General features: G+C 45.3%; 1 long non-coding RNA gene and 1 pseudogene across 2 annotated transcripts in view; both read left to right on the forward strand.

The window, feature by feature from the left end:
• Window positions 1–21,009, forward strand: part of LOC309344027 — a 347,184-nt gene that overhangs the window by 265,229 nt on the left and 60,946 nt on the right. The gene's annotated exons all lie outside the window — the stretch shown is intronic.
• Window positions 3,071–3,876, forward strand: LOC309343617 (large ribosomal subunit protein mL66 pseudogene; annotated as a pseudogene). The gene has a single exon. The product of its transcript is annotated as a large ribosomal subunit protein mL66 pseudogene (transcript).

A 21,009-nucleotide genomic window follows, 5' to 3' on the forward strand; every position in this document is an offset into this window, starting at 1 on the left:
TCTCTTATGGACAGTGTCAGCCCTGAATGTACCGTATTTTTCGCTCTATAAGACACACTTTTCCCCTCCTAAAAAGTAAGGGGGAATGTGTGTGCGTCTTATGGAGCGAATACAGGCTGCGAGGCTACCCCAGAAGCCAGAACAGCTAGAGGGAGCACTGCTCTGCAGATGCTTCGCGGGCTACCCCAGAAGCCAGAACAGTGAGAGGGAGCGCTGCGAAGCGCTCCCTCTAGCTGTTCTAGCTTCTGCCTTAGCAGTGTGAAGCCTCCGCAGGGCAGCACGGAGCCTTCATCCTGCTCCCCTGCGGAGGCTTCGCACGGCTATCCCTGGCTTTTGCAGGAGGTGGGGGAAAGGACAGAGAGCGCGGCTCTGTACCTTCCCCCACCTCCCAGAAAAGCCCCCAAGAGCCGCGCTCCCTTTAAAGAGTGCACAGCTCTTGCAGGAGGTGGGGGGAAAGCCAGGAGGCTTGCTTTCGCTGAAGCCAGGAGGGCAAGAGGGATCGGTGCGCACCGATCCCACTTGCTCTCCTGGCTTCAGGGATAGCCCCCAAAGCCTCCTGAGTGAAGAGGGAGGAGCGCTCCCTCTTCGCTCAGGAGGCTTTGCATTGCTTTCTTATTTCTTGTTTTCCTCCCATAAAAACTAGGTGCGTCTTATGGTCCAGTGCGTCTAATAGAGCAAAAAATACGGTGTTGGATTTGTGACCATTATGCTCATTTGCCTTCAGTAGCAGTAAAGCTCTGCTGGATGAAATACAATTGCCTCTGGTCTGTTTTTTGGAAATCTTGCAGTGTGTTAAGTTTTCATTCTGCTGACTATACGTTGGAATCTACTCTGGATCAATATTGAGTAGAATTTCACGACACAGAGAGTTGTGGGAACTGTGGTTTTCCTCTCACAGAGTTCCAGTTCCCACCACCCTTAACAAATTACCTTTCCTAGGTTTGTCTGGGGCAAAGCCTTGCACTTTAAATATTTGGTGCGGATGTGACCTACGAAACTTGCAGCTTAGGATCCCCCTAGGCTTGAGTGGACAAAAGCTGGAGTGCAGGATGCAGAGCTTAAAAGCAAAATGCCAGTTTCAAAGAATTTATATGAGACCAAACGGAGGTGCAATGCTACCTGCCAACTGCAGGGAAAGATTTTGTACATCCCTGCTCCTTTGTCTGTGTCTGAAGAAGTCTCTGAGGACCAAGAAGGTTGCTGTCTACATGAGGCGTTTGATCCCTGATGTTCCTAATTCAAAACCCAGACTGACTCTCTGATGCATCTACAAGGGTTCAACTGCATCTTCTGCTGGTACCAACGATGTAATAACTGCTGATGGGTGTAACACAGGCTTTCAGCCAGAAGGCCTGCAATTTGAGGACCCCAACACTTGGCTGGAAAAACTAGAAGCCATTTCCTGATTCTCTCCTGCTTCAAACAGCCAAACCTCTTCTAAATCTACATCTGGCAGGAAAAAAGACCCCATCTGTGCTGCTTCTCACCTTTTAAATAACTCTTTCTTTGGATATGTTTTTTCTTTGGATATGCACCCCAATAGCAGTCAGTCCCTCGGCTGTCACTCATGACCCTCTTGATTAGACAGCAGAAAACATAAGACATTCCCACCTTCTGTTTTTCCAGATGCTCATAAAAGTGTCCTTGACATCCAATAACTTATTATAGGAGGAGAAATTGCTTGCCAAAAAAAAAGGGGGGGAGATTATTAAGCAAAAAGATTATGCGCAAAAGTGTTAGGAGACTTGTTTCCAAAAGCGGTACAAGTGTTCATGCAGGATTTTAAAAATAAATAATCGTCATCAGCACAAGCTGAAGCTGAAATGGGGTGGATAGGATTTAAGATTAGAAAACCGGAATGGATTGATTTGTCTGTCGCTAGCCACAAGTCATGTGCAGTCAGGTTTTCAGCTCATGTCTGTGCTACAAATCTAAATGCATTTTGCCCTTGGGCATGAATTCAGTGTCCCAAACAAGCCATTCTCAGCATCCTTTTCAATTAAAGCACACTGGTTTCCTTGAGGGAAGCTGCGCTAGTTAAACCAGTTCGCAACTGGTTTGTGTTTGTAGTTTAGATGCAGCCTTAGGAGACCCAGCAAAAGGTCACCAAAGAGTACAAAATGTGAGGCTAATCTTAATGCCTTTGTTTTTCCTGTTGTTTCAACATCACTTTACTCGCACAGCTAGTTCAAACAGGTGATAAATGAAGAAAGCTGTTGATGTTTTGTTTCCCCTTTCCCTTCCCTCCCTCCTGGATCTGTTGTGCTCTAAAATATTCTCAGCTCTGCAGCTAAGAGCACCAGATACCCCGGGTGAAAAAATACCATTCTTTGCAGATGGGTTGCATTAAGCAAAACAATATAATATGTGCTGTAAACTGTGGAGTGGGCTTTCCTGGTGGAGAACAGACACTCTGAGAGATGAGAACAAGCACCTTCCTATTTCCTGAAGTTTGCTGTTATTACCACCGCAGATGGCACAGCTCCGGATTGAGACAGGGGTTGGGGAGCAAAGAGGTCCAATGTGGAAGAAGAGAACTAGGTGGGTTGAGTGACCCCATACCCTCTAATATTTCTCCAATGAAAACAGGGATGTCCTATTCCATACTAATAATTTATACCCCAGCCTTTTGACTGGGTTGTCCCAGCCACTCTGGGCAGCTTCCAACATATATAAAAACATAGTAAAACAGTAAACGGTTAAAACAAAACAAAACACTTCCATATACAGGGCTGCCTTCAGATGTCTTCTAAAGGTTGTACAGTTATCTTTTTGGCTCAGGGGTTGCATAACTCTATACCCTCCAACATTGATCTGATGAAAATAGGGATGTCCTAAGGAAAAGCGGGACATTCCGGAATCAAAACAGAAACCAGAAGGGCTTTTTGTAAACCTGGAACAGTCCCTGGAAAATAGGGACACTTGGAGAGTCTGCTGCCCATGACAAAGAAAGGATTCTCAGGGTATCACAATAGCTGTGTGGAAGGGATTTCCATCCCAGTGCTGCCCGATAAGGCAGCAAGGCTTAAACATCTGAGTACAACTGCTTAGAATAGTGTTACATGAAGCGGAAGCCGTCGGAGGGCTGCCAAGATGGCTGAGTCCATGTTGCCGCTCTCTGGCTGCAGGTGTCTGGTGTCTTGGTTCTTGTGGGGAGGCTGGGCTCGAGCCCCATCTCGCGGATTGAGACAGGTTGTAGAAACTACTGAAGGAAACACCACTATTATTGAAGGTAAAGTGCTGGAAGTTGAGGAAGCCCCGACTCCTCCAAATCCTTCTGGCCAATGTCCTATCTGTTGCTGGAACCTAAAGCACAAGTATTCTTACGAGGATGTTTTATTGCTCAGTCAATTCATAACCTCTGAGGGAAGGATGTTGCCCCGGAGAGTTACAGGCCTCTGTATGGAAGATCACAGATAGGTTGAAGTGTGTGTGAAAATGGCGCATCAAGCAGGTTTGCTGCCAAATCGTAAACCTAAACTTCCCAAAGGTTTTGTTCCAAAAAACAAGAAACCAAAGCTCAACAGGTATCTTACCCGATACTCTATCAAATCTGTGCGGCCCATTTAGAACAAGGGACACAAGGGGTGCAAAGTTCCCATGCCTATATCATACCCTATACTCCATGATAATGTTAATTATGCGCCAAAGCCTCTTCGTTTTAACCACTAGGATGGTGTAGAGCTAGTGTTAACAGTAAATTACAGTAGTTGTGGCTCAATATTTGTCAATCCATTACAGGTATTTTTATGTCTGGTGCTCTGGAAAGAGCCAATTGAACATTTTTTTCTTCTGGAAGCATACAGGTATTTTCAGAAAAGTGGCAACTTAATGGCTAAGTAGAACTGTCATTTAAATGAAAGATAATGCAATAGATGTTGCTTCAGGGTAACAAAACTTTATCTTCCTTTATTTAAATCCCAAATAAACTCCAAATTAAAAAAAAGAATAGTGTTACATTTCCATTTGAAGACAAAGGAACTAAGCTGTGACTTGTTGTTGTTTAGTCGTTTAGTCATGTCCGACTCTTCGTGACTCCATGGACCAGAGCACGCCATGCACTCCTGTCTTCCATGGCCTCCCTCAGTTTGGTTAAACTCATGCTGGTAGCTTCGAGAACACTGTCCAACCATCTCATCCTCTGTCGTCCCCTTCTCCTTGTGCCCTCCATCTTTCCCAACATCAGGGTCTTTTCCAGGGAGTCTTCTCTTCTCATGAGGTGGCCAAAGTATTGGAGCCTCAGCTTCAGGATCTGTCCTTCCAGTGAACACTCAGGGCTGATTTCCTTCAGAACGTATAGGTTTGATCTTCTTGAAGTCCATGGGACTCTCAAGAGTCTCCTCCAGCACCATAATTCAAAAGCATCAATTCTTCGGCGATCAGCCTTCTTTATGGTCCAGCTCTCACTTCCATACATCACTACTGAGAAAACCATAGCTTTAATTATACGGACCTTTGTTGGCAAGGTGATGTCTCTGCTTTTTAAGATGCTGTCCAAGTTTGTCACTGCTTTTCTCCCAAGAAGCAGGCGTCTTTTAATTTCGTGACTGCTGTCACCATCTGCAGTGATCATGGAGCCCAAGAAAGTAAAATCTCTCACTGCCTCCATTTCTTCCCCTTCTATTTGCCAGGAGGTGATGGGCCCAGTGACCATGATCTTTGTTTTTTTGATGTTGCGCTTCAGACCATATTTGGCATGGGCTAAAAATGCTGATACTGCAACCTCTTTAACTTCCTGCACAAATCTCACTGGATGCATCTCATGAAGCAGGGCCTAGCTCAAAGATGCTTCAGCCATAAGAAATGTTCTTGTCTTTAAGGCGCCATACAAGAAATCTATGTTGTTTATGGTGCCCTTTGAAGCTGCTAGCAGTGAATGTGATTTGGCTTGGGGAAAGAGGGAAAGATCCATCTCGCTGTACATTGTCGTCCTAATTCGAATTGTCCCTCCCCGGGGTGATTTTTAAGAATGAAAAATATATCAGGGTGCTAAAAACTGAGCTCCACATCGCATCTACCTCGACGTATATTCCAGAAGGGTAGCCACATTAATTCGTCATAGCAACACATCAAAGGTTCTCACAGTCCCTTAAAAGGCATCACAAACTGATTTTGGCCCAAGCTGGAATGCGGCAGACTTAAGGCTGGCAACGGAAAACCGGGGCAAAGGGATCCCTCTTTCAAAACGCCTCAGACTCTCTAAAACAAACTAGAGCCTGCCGAGCTGATTTCAGTGGGACTAAATGCTTAACCTCTGCTGGTTTCTGCTTCCTGTGTTTCAGACATCCTCGCCAGGACACGACAATGCTTTGACTTCCTCATTTGCAGAACATTGCCTTCACCTCGGAGCATTTTGTGCGTGACTGACCTGTACCGAGTCTGAGAACAAATGTGCCCCTGTTATTTCGTCATTTTTAACTTGGATAAGTGTTGGATGCCAATCAGAGGAAGGAAATGTGCTGCATCGACAATAGTTTTCTTAGCGGCAAATAATTAACATCGCGTCGGCATTCTTGGCTGTGGCTTCATCATTACTTCCTTCCCACGTTACAAGAGAGGGAGACAAAGGACTGCAAGGGTCCCTTTATTCCTGCCCCTGCTTTCCTGTGGCAAATAAGGTGCCAGAACTGGTTTGTCATGACCACTGAAGGATTATTTATGTGTTGTTGCCATTCAAGTCCGGGCTAGGAGACTCTTAGATCAGGGGCAGGCAACCTAAGGCCCATGGGCCAGATGCGGCCCAATCGCCTTCTAAATCTGGCCCATGGACAGGTCTGGGAATCAGCGTGTTTTTACATGAATAGAATGTGTTCTTTTATTTGATATGCATCTCTGGGTTATTTGTGGGGCCTGCCTGGTGTTTTTGCATGAGTAGAATGTGTGCTTTTATTTAAAATGCATCTATTATCAAGGACTTAAACATTTGCAAAAAATTTTCCTAGCCTGATTTATTCATTCATTCATTTCTTTTATATACCCTGTCCTCACCTCAAGGAGCTCACAGTGGTTTGCATGGTTCCTCCCTCCTTATTTAATCCCCCACAACAACCCTGTGAGATGGGTAAGGCTGAGAGGCAGTGACAGGCCCAAGGTGTCCCAGTGAGCTTCATGGCTGGGTGAGGATTCGACCCCTAGTCTCTGTGGTTATAGTTCAGCACTCTACCCATTACACCACACTTAGTTGGAAGTCATTGAGCTTTTATTAGACAAACCCCAAAGCTGCTAAGCTTTTTATTTTATCTTTATTTTTTTTTTACAAAAACACCAAAAACCCCCACAGTTTCTCAATTGACTTCCCTAAGATGCAGGATACGGATGTGGGTGGCGCTGTGAGTTAAACCACAGAGCCTAGGACTTGCCGATCAGAAGGTCGGCAGTTCGAATCCCCGTGACGGGGTGAGCTCCCATTGCTTGGTCCCTGCTCCTGCCAACCTAGCAGTTCAAAAGCACGTCAAAGTGCAAGTACATAAATAGGTACCGCTCCAGCAGGAAGGTAAATGGTGTTTCCGTGCGCTGCTCTGGTTCGCCAGAAGGGGCTTAGTCATGCTGGCCACATGACCTGGAAGCTATACGCCGGCTCCCTCGGCCAATAAAACGAGATGAGCGCCGCAACCCCAGAGTCGATCACGACTGGACCTAATGGTCAGGGGTCCTTTAAGATGCAGGACGCCTTTCGGAAATTCTCCCCAGATGTAAATTCTGCCTTTGAAATCCTGGTAATGTCTGGGGAAATCCGGACGTATGGCAGCCCTAATTTCAGATGAACCTGGTCTCAAGTCATTTAGGGAGGGAGATGCCTTAAATTATTTAGAGTGCTGCCTCTGCCTTCTTCGGATTCCCCCCCCCCCCCTTCACCTCTTTTGTGTAGCAATTGAAATGAGTTGCTCACACAGCATGAGTTGCCAGATTGCGCAAGCTGCCAAGGGACTGCAGAGGATCCTCAATCTTTTATCCATGCCATGTCCCACCTAAGCTAATCCTTTCCTTTAAAAATAATTTTATATTTCAGTTTTAAGGTCAAATCACCGCTTTGAAGAAGAAATGAATAGGCAGCCAATTAAGTTCATAAAATTTGGAGGGTGGTGATGATGGGCATATAACATGCCTGCTTTTGCCCTTCTTTAATTCAAGAAAATGGTTTCGTGTGATCCAGCCTCTTTTGCAGCAAAGCAGCAAACTGATACTCAGGAAGAACAATTTGATGTGCTTTGCCATGCTGCAATGTCTACACATGTCTCTTTGTGCCTTCCTCTTTGCATCAGGAAGCTACTGATCTAATTTTAGAACCAATCTTTGTTTTTTAAATTAAAAAAATGACGACGATGAAGGGGACCATCAACCGATTGCATCCACCATGGCGTCTGTTTTTGCAATCTGATTAACGGGGGGAAGCTGTAAATTGGTGGAATGTTTCTTTACCCACAGCGAAAGCTGGAAGGGAAATGACACAGAATCCTTATTCCCCAGAAACTCTTGAACGATCGAACATTTTCTCAGTGGAAACAGAACTGTTGTTGCTTTTGTAGCTTTAACTTTCCAGAACCATGTGTGGGATGCAGAGGAGAGAGGCCTGCTTAAAATGTGGTTTTTCAAAATTGCAAAACATCTCATAAAACTTGTAGATCTTGCTGGAATTTTCTTGGCATGCATAGGAAGGATTACGAATGGAAAAGAAACGTAGGCGTCACCTGTGCTCCTGGAGTTATAATCCACTCATAATACAGCTGGGAAGCAAAACCCCGGTGCTTTCTTTAGGGCAAGCATCTGAGGACAAATGCAGGCGCAGCTGTTGAACTAGGATGGGGGGCATTTAAAAATGCATATGCCCCTTTAGGGCACAGTTCATTCAACTGAGGGCCAAACTACACATTACACTTAGGCCACATGTAACGTTAAAGCCAACAGATTTCTACTCAATCGCCAAACACCCTCTGGAGAAAGTGTTGAGAAGAGCTGGGAGGAAAGGGGTGCTGAAGTCTTTCTCGGTGACACAGGATTTTAAATTATATGGAGACACTTTGTACACAGAACAAGCTGCCAGTTTAAAGTCCTCACAAGTCCTACCTTGCAGACGGCAGCTCAGTATTTCAGGAATGGGGAACCTGTGACCTCCCCCAGATATTGTTGGACTATGGCTACACCCACACTAGACATTAAAAGTGCATGGCTTGCCCCAAAGAATTCTGGGAGCTGTTGCTTGCTATGGGTGCTGGAAGCTGTAAGAGCTGTGAGAGGAAAAATACAGTTCCCAAATCTAGATTTGCAATTTCAGGGAGAACCTGGTCCTAATTTGCAGGGTGATTTAAGAGAAAGTATGCGGTTTGGTTTTTCGCTTTAATTTTGAAGTATCAAATTAAAATGGTTGCTTCTAACATGCAGGAAGGAAACAACCTTTTCCATTAGTAGCTACTCTGACAAATCAACAATGTAGGGTAATGAGCTCATTTTAGATTTGCTCCCAGTGCATCCAATTAACACCTATTCCTGTCGAAAGCAGCCTTGAGTCTGAAATAGCTGAGAGAGATACAAAGCTCTGAACAGAGATGAATGAGTACATAGAGAAATGGCAAGAACTCCACGTGATAACAGTTTCCTCAGAGCCTCCCACGGCTTCAAGAGCCCATTCATAAATGTGACTGAACTGGAAGCTGTGAATTAAAGAACAAGTTCTGTGACATTTCCAAACTTGAAGAAGAAATGCCTAAGTATATTTCCTTTTGATGCTTGCTAAAAGGGGCCAGAAAGATCCGGGAATAAAATAACATCTGGTTTCAGTGTCATGGTAAGAAACGCCATGGGGCATCTGCAGCGGCACAGCCGGACGCCCTCATCTGCCCCAGCTGCAACAAAACATGTCTCTCCCCTATTGGTCTCTACAGCCACAGCAGGTGCTGCAACCGTCCATCAGTTTGACTTCACTCCCAAAGGTGCTTTCCTCCATTGTCTCCCGAGACAGACGGATGCCAACTTTAGGTTTCAGTCTCAGTAGCGACTTCCGGGTTGGCGCCTCCGGTAATGGCGGAGTTCCTCCGATCGGGAGGAATTCGCTCCAAGAAAAACAGGGTCTGACCGCCACGGCGAAGGCGGAGACCCATTGAAATCACAGGCGGGAGAAGCCTGTGAACATGGGATTCGGCTGGCACCATTTGCGCCTCCCCTACTCGCGGGGAGACCCGGTTTCGGGAATCCGGAGCGACGTGGGGTGAGCGGCGCGGTGCCTCGAATTGATTGCTTCTTTCACGGAGTGTAGCCGCATTGCTGTTGCCGGAGAGCGCTGACTTTTTCCTGTGGACAATTTGACTTTAAACAACTACCCGTGAGTAGAACAGAAAATTGGATTTTTAAAACGTCTTAATTTGACATTGAACGGGGAAGGTTCAAAACAGGAAGTCCGCCTTCCCTTTTTGTAAATAGACTGAAGCAAAGAGGTTGCAAGCTGAGGTCTTGGAAAGCCTTATGTAAAGGATTCAACTTCCATTGATTGAAATTATTAAACCCCCCTTGGAAGCAGGAGAAGAGGGAGGGAATTGTGGACCGTGTATCCTGCAGGAGAGAGTGATAAAAATTAAATTAACACTGTTCTGAACCTGGGAACGGACTGCCAGTAGATGGACGTTTTGGGAGAGTTCATTGACAGTGAAGAGAGCGGATGTTGACATTCAGTTAAATAAGAGAATTATATTGTTTCCATTGTCCGCTTCTGCGTTTAGAAGGAAGGGTAAGTAACTGAAAAGTAACTGAAAAGTAACTGAAAAGTAACTGAAAATTGAAACTCTTTACTTTTGGAACTGTGTTTGAAAGGATTGATACAAGTGGAGACTGTTCCCCTCTAGAGGGAGCCTTTGAAACTGTTACAAGAGTGGAGCTGGGGAATCTCCAGCTGCTTGATAAGAACTGTGAGAACTAGAGATTGACCTTGGACACTCAAGAATGTCGGCAGGAGAAGCATTAGTGACTGCTTTTTGCAAGATAAGCTATCTGCTGGAACAGCTTCATAAGAAGATAGATGCTATGACTACTAAAAATGACATTTTGAGACCAAAAGTGAGTACCAATACAGAAATTATTCAGGATTTGGCACAGGAATCTGTTTTAACAGGACAAATTGTCGAAAAGGAGAAGGAGAAAGTTGCTGTTGTTGAGCTTAAAGTAATACAAAGGGGAGCCTTAGCCTTACAAAGGCAAATCGAGGATTACAAGTTGAGGCCCTTTATGATTGAAACTAGAAAAAGTCAGATTTTGAAGATTGGAGCCCGGCCTGGACTGGAAAAGGAAAGCTGGAGAGATCCCTCTATGTAGGGATTAAATGACTTTTGGGACATGGACTTAGGTCAGGAGGAGATTGGAGTTCTGGGGGCCTTTGGATTTGAAGGAATCTTGAAACAAGTCTGGAAATTCTTTATGGATCCTAGCTTTAACTATGGAAATTTGGTTGATCTGTCGAGAAGGAATAAAAGTATCGTAGGTTGGAGCTTCCCCGAGATCTGCTCTCTAGCATTAAAGAATATGAAGAAGACCGGCAGAAGGGACGTGGAGAAGAGTTAAGAGCCTCGGACATAAGATCTCCAGGTTGATGGACTGTATGGGGGTGATGGAAGCGACTGGCAGAGTCCGAGACTGGGGAGAGGAGACGGTGGAAGAAGATTGGGAAATTTAAAGTCTATATATGGAAATATTGTAAAATTAATGAGTGATAGAAAAATCTTGGAATGAAATTTTAGGGCCTTAGTAGAAATGTTTTAAGGGGTTAAGTTTAAATAGGTATACTAGTTTTAAAGGAAAATAAGATTAGAAATAATTTAAGACAAAGGAATTGCTGAGACAACTTATAGAAGTGGAATACAAAAAGGGAGGTGAGAGGAGGTCGATGAAACAAGGGTATGAAAGATAGATTATGGTAAAGGTATGATTTATGTTTTTAAATTGTTTTTGTTTTGTTCTGTTTAGTTCATTGTGTTTAGGTTAATGTGATAAGGTTGTGTTTTGTATTGTTTATATTGTATTGTTCTTTTTTTGTATTGTATTGTATTTTTTGGTTTTTTTCTTCTTGTCTTCTTTTCTTTCTTTCTTCTTTGTAAGTTTTAAAAGTAATAAATATTATTATTATTTTTTTAAAAAGGTTTCAGTCTCAGTAGCATTTCAGTTCACATCTTGGTGGCAAAGAGGAGATGGGATTTTGTGTATCTTGGTTTTATCTCTCCTGGGTATATGTGTGTTGTGTTGCCATGCAAACTACACCCCTGAAATCACCTCTTCTATGCAGTTATTAAAGTGGGTGGGAACCCTTTCCCCCTCTTCACTTGGTCACCCTAATGCTCAGGAAATCAAACCAGACTTATTGATTGTGCAAGGAGTTCTATTCATGTTCCTGCGAATCAAGGCTTCCTGTATAGCAGACCTTCTCTGGTCAACAGCGTGAAGATCAGGGACTGAGCCTGTGGGGTAACATGCTTGTGAACATTGAGGACAAGGCCTCTGGGCACACTCCTGACTCCCAACCACAGAGAACAATATTCAGTGCCTGACCACACCTATTACCATTTTGATTATTTAGAGGTGCCATTTTTTCTGTTTCTGTTTTCTCTTGTTGGGAAATAGTAGCTGGGCTGGGGGCAGAATTTAAATTGAGAAAACAACATGCAGGAAAGAGTTAATCCCCTTCTGCCTGTGCTGTAGCCCCAAACCAAACCATGCCCCCTTGCCTGTTCATTTTTTTTTAAAAAAAATAATTAAACGATGGGACGTGATGTTCACAGTTCTCCTGTTTTTAGTTAGGTTTTGCCCTTAGGCTAACTCATATGTCTTGAGTTCATAGTTCTGAAGATTATCTGTTTAGTGAAGACAAGTGGGATTTTCCATGCACAGCAGACAGTTGTATATTCTGGGACATAAAGTATGCTGCAAACTGCACCTTGATTCCATTACATCTTTCACTCTATTTATGGTAAGTGGCACCATGCATTCCTTACATTTTGCGGCATAAATATTTCTTGGATATTAATTGTGGCTTTCTGCATTCAACCAGCTAAAAATAACACTTTGGAGCAGGTGAGACCCCCCCCCCACTCATATTCTCTGCATGGACCTCTCTGTTCCTCTTCTTATGAAGAAAAGCATTTTTGAAAGCATTTTTTTAAACACCAACATTGCAATAAAATATATATCATGCAGATAAACGTCCCATTTTAATTTAATTTAATTTAAGGGGGAATGAGAAGGGTTAAATCTGAAGAGAATTTGCTATTCTCTTGTTCTCCAGCTTCAGCTGCGACTACATAGTTCACCAGTCAAGCTTACATTGGAATTAAGTCACTTTTTGTAGCAGTTATAAGTGCGTAGCCAAATTTCCAGCTGGCTAGTCCAAATCAATATGTGAAATTCGGATTCCTCACATTCTGAATTTTGGCCCTCATCACCCACTTGATCCATGCTGTGAGGTGGCTATGAAGGGACACCCTGCAGGCACCCAGAATGCATTGCACCAGAACATTATGGAATTTTAATGGCAAATCGTGTCCTCCCTTAAAAAGTATTGCGGTGAGACCTGAAAAACCGACACCCTGTGTTGTGGGTGGGTACGATTGGTCAGCCACAACACCCAATTGGTAGGTCCCTCAAAGCTGGGTGCAATCTGGCCAATGGAACACAGTCAAAATGGTTCGAGGGACCTATATATACTTAGGCACGTGACCTAGAGCTTCCTCTTTTGGCGTGTGCATTCGGAACACCCGCCCACCTCTCCCTCCTTTTAGGGCTTTGCGCTTGACCTTGCTATGCCGCCATGTGTCATCTGTCATGGGGACAGGGGCATGGCAGGAATTTTCCCCACTTGCCTGATGCCATTTGGGTTTTGCCTGCCTTGTAGCAAATCGTCACAACTTGTAAGGTTGCGGATAGGCTCTGGTTCAGGTGATAGGGATGGGAGAACGCTCTCGCCATCCCTATGTGAAAGGTATTCCATTAAAGGAATCCAGGGCCTCGCTGGTTTGGTCAACCCCTGTGAGGGGGTTGTGCCCATGTCTGAGTCCTGGGGGACATTTGGGCAGAGATAGCCTGTTCCTGACTTTCTGCTTATCCAGGTGTTCACCCTTGGCTGACCTATGCTGGTGCCCTGGGTCAGCGCTACCTGCATGACAGGTACCTAGTCAAACCAGAGCCTATGCAACCACTCACTTTCTGTAATCAATAAAGTTGTAGCCTAAATTCTGCCAAAAACAAACCAAAATTTGAGTCAAGTGTGAATTTATTTAGGGGGAGGTTTCAGGGTCTGAACATGCAAACAAAGTGCAGCCTTCCGGTTCCACAATGATGTGGATCACTGCAGCTCCAAATAGACCAGGAAAGTAAAGGAAAGTTGCTTAGGAACCGGTGCTACCAAAACAGCGAAATAATAATAATTCCCTATATTAGGTGGTATCTTTTCTTCAATGGACTTCCCCCCACACTTCCACTGTAATTATAGTGTCACTGGAGGAAGCAGCTATTGCAAGATTTCTAGGTCATGTGCCTCTACAGCCTTTGCCAACCGACTGCCCTCGAGTGTGGTGCATTTGGAACCCCTATTTGCGGACTTCCCTGGCTTTTTTTCTGGCCCACGTAGGACCAGTCTGGATAGTTGGCCTTTGAAGTTTTCTCCCCCCAAATAGTTTTTGATCTGGGCTTCCACTGAAATGAGGCTGCATTTTAGGTTGTATTTTAATCCTGTTTTTAAGTTGTATTTTAATCAATTGTTTTTATACCTGATGTTAGCTGCCCTGTTAGCTTGGCCGGGGTGAGGGTGGGGTATAAATAAAATTATTATTATTATTATTATTATTATTATTATTATTATTATTATTATTATTATTATTTGGAGGGCACCAGGTTGGCGAAGACTGCTCTCAAGGGTGATGAAACAAACCTCAGTGTTTGTGGCTACAGGTGAATAAGACCTTTACAAGGTCAACCCTGCACCAGCTTGCTTTTAATCAGCCGATATTGGCAATGATGCTTAGATTGCTGTTTCCTCTGTTGTTTTCAGTGGTGCATAACTCTATATGGCGCATAATAGCACATTTTCACCTCATCCTCTGTTTCATGCCCAGAAACCATTCTTTCAAATACTTTTTGCACTGCAAGATGCCATTCAGTTATTCGGATTTAATGACATGCTTGTGAGAAGAGGCTCTGTTAAGTTTTTTATTTTTAAAAGAGAAAACCACCTTGGGTGAATACCAGAATAAACTGCAAAAGGGAAAACAAGAAGTAGTATATTTTAAGAACATTGTTGTGCTTTCCCTCATTATCTTTAGTAATGTTATGTACAGTGGTGCCTCGCAAGACGAAAATAATCCGTTCCGCGGTTCTCTTCGTTTAGCGGTTTTTTCGTCTTGCGAAGCAAGCCCATTGACGGCTTAGCGGATTAGCGCTATTAGCGGCTTAGTGGCTTTTAGCGGCTTATCGGCTTAGCGGATAAGCAGATAAGCGGCTTAGCAGCTTAGAAAAGGGGGGGAAGGGGGGGGGAGTCGGAAAAACTCGCAAGACATTTTCATCTTGCGAAGCAAGCCCATAGGAAATTTGTTTTGCGAAGCGCCTCCAAAACGGAAAACCCTTTCGTCTAGCGGGTTTTTCGTCTTGCGAGGCATTCGTCTTGCGGGGCACCACTGTACACAGGACAAACAATCAACATGCGCAAGCTTTGTGGGTGCATAAGAAATGTACACTTTTAGCATACATCGGGCCCTCTTCAATTCTCCATGATGCCAGTCATCACGAAGAAGCAAAGAGTTGACCAGAAATACAGATGTGTTTGAGGAATCATTACATGAGATCTAAAACATGGGTTGAGGGAGAGACCCCCCTTTCCCAAAATGGCTCCCTTGGTATTATTATGTGGAGGAAGTGACCACTGTTTCTTTCTGAACGTGTATAGAACCTGATCATTTTGCTTTTCCCTCTTCTCTCTTTCTCCCTCACATTTCCCTGCCCTGCCGACACTTCCAAAACCAATTGCCTGTTTTTGTCTTGGAGGAGTTCATACCTCCTAATGGTCTTCTTTCTTTCAAGTCAGGGCCGTCTTTACCTGGGAGTGCAAGGGGTGCAGAGCACCCGGGCGCCTAATTCTGGGGGACGCCAGTTGCCGGCCGCTGAAGCTGCCTAAACTCCCTGGGGGCAGCTGGCTCATGGTGACACCACTCACCCAACCCTGACCTCCCCCTTCCCCGACCTCTGTCAAAGTTGACCACCGGGTGCTGCGTTGCAATGGAGAGAAGGGAAAAGGGGCAACAGCACCCGCTGCGGGGGAAGGAGGCGGAAGAGGAGGAGGAAGGAAAGTGGAGGGATTGAGATCGCACCTGTCCCAGCTGCTGGAAACAAGCGCTGCTGATCCGCGCTTAGCCCTGCTCGCTTAGTGGTGGCTGCGTACCCACGAGGGAAGCCGATTGCAGTGGCGTAGCGTGGGTTGTCAGCACCTGGGGCAAGGCAAGTAATTTGCGCCCCCTAACCCGTTGATTTGCGCTCCCTAACCCTAACCCCCAGATGTTGCGCCTGGTGCAGCCGGCCCCCCCTGCACCCCCCACGCTACGCCACTGGCCGATTGCCCCCAGGAATGTTGCGCTGCTGGTGGTGAGAGGGAGACCCCAGACACGCCCAGTGGCTCCTGGACGAGTCTGGGAGTGGCGGAAGCAGCCGGCAGAACAGGGAAGGGTGGTGGGTGGGTGCCCTCTTCCTCCAATCCTGCAGAGCCCTGAAGTGGAGCAGCCAATCTCTCTCTCCCTCCCCCTTCCCCCTGCCTCGGCAGAGCTTCCATTTCTTTCCACTCCCCCCTCTGCTTTGCCGCCTCTCCCTGCTCCTCCCAGCCTCTTCCCGATCCTCCCCAGCCACAACCATTCCGGTTTTCACCTCACAACGGTGGCGTTTGTCAGACTCAATGGCGCTGGGGCGGAGCTAAACTAAATTTGGGGGCACTGGGCGGATCTTTGCACCCCAGCGCCGCATATGCTAAAGATGGCCCTGTTTCAAGCAGTCCAGCAGTGAACACGTATATTGTGGCAGATGTCTTGTGTGCTAAACCCTGAACTTCCAGCATTTCTCCAGCGTTGTCTTGTGGAGGTCCATTCCCATCACTTTGGGGGGTGCCTGTGTGTCCCCGCGTTGCCAGATATTGTCTAAAAGCTGACAACTGCTCAGCGGCGTAGCGTGGGTTGTCAGCACCCGGGGCAAGACAAGTAATTTGCGCCCCCTAACCCAGGGCAAGGCAAGTAATTTGTGCCCCCTAACCCGGGGCAAGGCAAGTAATTTGCGCCCCTAACCCCTAACCTGCAGCCGCTGCCAGCTTCTTCTTGCTGCTGCCTGGGCTGGGGTATTTACGGTAAGGTAGCCACGGCGGCGGCGGCGGGTCCGTGTCAGGTGATCTGAGGCGAGTTGCCGCTGGTGCTGCCGCCCAAACGACGCCGCTTGCCCGGAGGAGGAGGAGGGCAGAGAGGCGAGGAAAATGCAACATGGCCCAGCAGCTGCTGCAGCAGCGGCGGCGGGGCTGTGAGGAGGGGCTGCCTGGCGTGCCCGGACCGAGGCGAGCGCTGAGAGCTGCTGCCTGCCGGACGCCTTCAGCCCGGACGCGCGCACAGCTCGTCGGTTCCGCGAGACATGGGGCTCTGCTACAGCCTGCGCCCGAGGCTCTTCGGCGACTCCGGAGGCAGCGAACGCGCCCCCCCCCCCCGATGTTGTGCCCGGTGCGGCTGGCCCCCCTGCACCCCCCACGCTACACCCCCCATGCTTTTTGTTGCTGTCTGCCAATTCTATACTTAGCAGTTCTGTTGCATTGTTTCTATGATTTCCTCTCTTAGCTTGATGCTTTTAGATTTTTGTTTTGTTTCCTGAGACCATTTTACAAATTGCAGTTTTTAGCCTTGTATTGTTAAGATTTTTATTTTTAACTGGTAAAGAGGTGCCAGAATTACCAGGTGGATTTTCATTCTTGTTGGAAAACAAAAAGAGAAATGTATTTAATGCCATGTCTTGGTTTGGCCTTGTACACAGTACATTCAACCTGTGTGCAGTACAATGGTACCTCAGGTTAAGTACTTAATTCGTTCCGGAGGTCCGTTCTTAACCTGAAACTGTTCTTAACCTGAAGCACCACTTTAGCTAATGGGGCCTCCTGCTGCTGCCGCTCCACCGGAGCACAATTTCTGTTCTCAGCCTGAAGCAAAGTTCTTAACCCGAGGTAATATTTCTGGGTTAGCGGAGTCTGTAACCTGAAGCGTATATAACCCGAGGTACCACTGTTCCACATTTTTAAGGAGTTTCATCCACATGTTAACCATAGTCTTATTTGGACTTCAGTCTATTGATTTCAGTGGGTCTACTCTAACTGTTACTTACGTTATGTACTCATCACTAGCTTAAAACTCAGTAAGGTACAAAAGGACTTGTGAGCAACACTCATTTTAAAAATGGGAGAAATGTCCATATGGGATCCTCCTTGACCCCTTACGTGGAAATCCCTTGTTAACTTGAGACTGGATCCATTTCCTTCCGATTGGGATTTCATCTCTATGGCATTGCAGCAGCAGTCAACAGTGGAAACATGAGACATGGAAAATTAATATTGTAAATTAATATTGTAAATATTGCCTGGTTGTGTTAGAGACTCAGTCAATCAATCAATCAATCAGTGTTTATTACGGTAAAACAGCTAGCATACTAAAACCAGAATTTCTGCATAGTTCTTTACACAGATAATAAAAACAATCAGTATGGGATATTGATTGTTAAAGATTTCTGCTTCTTGGAATCTGTGAAAAAATTTTCATTACCTAAAGTTAAATGAAATGGCAGCTTTGAAACTTGAGAAAGGCATCTACTTTAATAGATTGTCCTTTGCTTCCACTCACACCTGCTCTTTCCACAGTCACTAGGAAGCAAGGCTGCTAAATAATGCTATAGGTTAAGTGAGCTGGTAATCCCAGAGATCAGGTGTAAACTGTGATTGTCAGTATGTGACATGTCTATTCAGGGATTATAACATCTGTCAAAGCATCCAGAAAAAAACTAAGTGATCACAGGCTCCCTCTAAGGGAGTGGGTGGAAGTTAAATTAGTCTTCAAATTTTAACTTGCATGATTGTTTTAAACATACCAGTTTAGGTGCTGTGTGGGACATGTGCAATCAGATAAGATGAGCAAAGAGCTTCATTTCATGCTTTGGAAATAGACAGTGTGGCCCTGTGGCCCCTAAAACATGCTGCTTGAGGGCACAGAGAAGGACTGTGCTCCATCACCAGGGTGTAATGTTCAGGTACCACCCTCCTCAGACTTCATGCACGGAATCTTGGTCCTTCGCCTCAGGCCTGCTCCTGCCAAGGAAGACGTGTGCCTTAAATATATGATGTGGTTGTGACCTCAAAGTAGAAAGTGGTGAGGAAGAAGGAGAAGAAGAAGAAGAAGAAGAAGAAGAAGAAAGCAACATCTGGAATTCGTTCCAGTATATCTGAAGGAGTGTCTCCACCCCCATCATTCTGCCCGGACACTGAGGTCCAGCTCCAAGGGCCTTCTGGCGGTTCCCACGCTGCAAGAAGTCAAGTTACAGGGAACCAGGCAGAGGGCCTTCTTGGTAGTGGCACCCGCCCTGTGGAACGCCCTCCTACTAGATGTCAAAGAGAAAAACAACTACCAGACTTTTAGAAGACATCTGAAGGCAGCCCTGTTTAGGGAAGCTTTTAATGTTTAGTAGGTTATTGTATTTTCATATTCTGTTGGAAGCCGCCCAGAGTGGGAAGCTGCCCAGCCAGATGGGTGGGGAATAAATAAATAAATAAATAAATAAATAAATAAATAAATAAATAAATAATCTATTGGCCGAGTGAATAGGTTGAGAGTACCCCGTGTTATAGCATTGTTGAAGGAAAGCAGGCGGGCATCTGACCCAGCTGGTTTGCCAAACATCTGCACCAAATGCAGCCAAGTGGTCAATATGCATATAGTTTACTTAAACTGACCAACAGCCTGTAGGATACTTGAGAGCATCATTAGCTCTGTTGTTAGGGTGCAACCGGGAGCAGGAATTTGCTCTTTGAATATTAGGTCGTTCATAACCGAATTTGTTTCCTTAATGGGGCCTGGTGGCTAGAAAATGGGTGTGTGAAATGTACACTAATGGTTTCTGATGTGTGGGGGTAACAAGCTATACAGCACTCCATCTGCTCAGGTAGAGGCTGGAGACAGAAACAATTTGGCAGGTGGACTGAAGCCAGCATAGGAGGAATACTTGTCTGAATTTTTGTAGTTAGTGGGCAAGAGGGAATTTTGGAGGCCTCCGATAGAATCCTGTTTGCTTTTGAGGGAACTAAGACTACAGTATCACTGCTTGGCTGGGTTCCTGGGTATTCCCTCACGCTCCATTTTGTATGGTTGTAAATAAAGAGATATTCAAGAAATGCCACATCTCTTTTTACTCTCTCTTCATAAGGGGAATAACAACTTCTTATTGCTAGGGGAAGAGGGGCGCAAAACAAATATATACAGACAGATGGGAGTTGTGTTGGTTTTTAATTTGTTTGAAGTAGGCTTGTTTAGCTTGAGTTCGCCCTAGTGTATGCTCATACCCGTGAATCAATGTCATACGTCGGTAGCAAATCAAGAAAGATAAGGAGCAGATAAGTAAATAGAACTAATCTTGTAATTCAGGATGCCAATTCATGTTCAAATGTCAGGGGTTATTTTTCCATTGTGTGTTCTGATGGAAAGATAGCACAGTCCAGATCTTGGTTATTTAAGTTTATGCTTGCGGATCCGCCCTTTTTGTAATTAATTATGCCTAGTGTTAACTCTGGAGATAACGAGATGACTAATGCTTGAGATGAGTAGCTGGAGCCACATGCCACTGTTCTAACTGAAATTGAGGGAGGGAGACCAAGGGAGGAAGTGAACTTTGCATATGTGCAGTTTGTTAAACCATCTCACAGGAGCTGCCATGCACTTTACCACGGCTGGAGAGAGTAAGAACTTCAAAAGCCTTGTGCTGCCTCCCAGAAGCATATTTCACTGGGGAGGTGCAAGGAAGAGATGCCCCCCCCGTAAAGTTGTGGGCGAACATATCAGACGACACAGCGATTCTTCCAAAGCAGCTCTTTATTTGTAAGCTGGAACTGAACTGAACTGAGGAGCTCAGTCAGCCTGCTTATATAGAGCTCCACTAGAATGCAACAGTAACCATTTTCTAAAACTATCCAATCACTGAACGTCATTTTCGATCCTTCATTTGCATAACTATCTACAGTATCCCCCTGCTGGCCAAGGGTGAGAACTTCAGTACATAACACCCCCAAACAATGGTTTCCACATGGCGCATCTACCGTTCCCAAGGTCTGATCATCTCAACTTATCACATCCTGCTTATCCTCCAGAAAACTGACATTTACCTCCTTCCCATTTTTATTGTTGTTTAGTCATTTAGTCGTGTCTGACTCTTTGTGACCCCATGGACCAGAGCTCGCCAGGCACTCCTGTCTTCCACTGCTTCCTGCAGAGGTGTCCATAAAGTGGAGCTGCAGAACCTGTGGCTCAGCAAATGAGCTCCAGTCTGTGATCAGGAATTTTGGGACTCTGGAGAGCCCATCCTTCTCATACCTGACATTCAGAAGATATCTTAAGGCAGCCCTGTTTAGGGAAGTTTTTAACGTGTGATATTTTACTGTATTTTTGGTTTTTATGGAAGCCGCCCAGAGTGGCTGGGGAGGCCCAGCCAGATGGACGGGGTATAAATAAATTATTATTATTATTATTATTATTATTATTATTATTATTATTAAGCAGACCCTCCAAGTGTCCCTATTTTCCAGTGACAGCCCTGGATTTACAGAAGCCGTCTTGGTTTCTGATTTGATCCCAGAATGTCCTGCTTTTCCTTAGGATGTCCCTATTTCATCAGAGAAATGTTGGAGGGTATGGAGTTATCCAACCCCCAAGCCATCTGTATAGGGATTTTTTAAAAAAATGTTTAATGTTTAATGTTTCATTATGTTTTAGGGTT

This window comes from Podarcis erhardii (assembly GCF_964252035.2).
Source record: "Podarcis erhardii genome assembly, chromosome: 6".
NCBI classification, from domain to species: Eukaryota; Metazoa; Chordata; class Lepidosauria; order Squamata; family Lacertidae; genus Podarcis; species Podarcis erhardii.